We start from the raw sequence: 778 nt of genomic DNA on the forward strand, positions 1-778 counted from the left end.
CCCCGCTCCCCCCCGCGGCAAAACCACTTTTCACTTACTCCGCAAAATGTTCTGAAATCCTCGGGTTTGGGGTTTTTGGATGAGCCCATCGCGCCGCCGCGTCCTCCCCCTCCCTCCCCGCCTTGGATTTCACCAGTTTTTCGGAGTTTCAGGGCAGGGATGTTACTCCCAGCTCAGGCGAGTGGTTTCATTCATAAAACTACGAGGGGGGAAAAAAAAAAAAAAATTAAAAAGGGAAAAAAAGAAAAGCCCCCCCCTCAAAGCCAGCCAGCTTGGGGGTGGGGGTGTGTGTGTTTAAAAGCTGACCCCAGGCTCCAGCAACCATTCCCTTATCATTTTTTCGACGTGGGAGGAGAACCGAGGAGGGAAGGGGCTGGAAATCACGTCGAGGATGCAACACCCAGGCTTGGGGCTGACTCATTGGGGGAACTTTGGGAATCAAGTCGTGGTGGTGGTTTTTTGGGTTTTATTTCTTCTTTCTTTGCAGAAGGAGCGATATTTGGAAGGAGCTGAACAGCGGTAAGGAGGGGGAAAAGAGAGAGAAAAAAAAAAAAAAGCAAAAAAAAAACAGCCAACCTCCTCTCTAGATGTATCAGAGAGCAGACGGTAAAAACATCAAGATTTCGCAGAGTGGAGCTGTGTGCATTTCTGTTTTATTTTTTGGAGCAAAGAAAAAAAAAAGGGAGAGAGAGAGAGAGAGAAAATCCCCAAACTCTACAGTCGGTTTGTTGCTTGCTTTTTTTTTTTTTTTTTTTTTTTTTTCCCAGCCCCTGGCATG

The sequence above is a fragment of the Egretta garzetta genome, unplaced genomic scaffold (genome assembly GCF_000687185.1).
Source record: "Egretta garzetta isolate BGI_Z169 unplaced genomic scaffold, ASM68718v1 scaffold275, whole genome shotgun sequence".
Taxonomy (NCBI): Eukaryota; Metazoa; Chordata; class Aves; order Pelecaniformes; family Ardeidae; genus Egretta; species Egretta garzetta.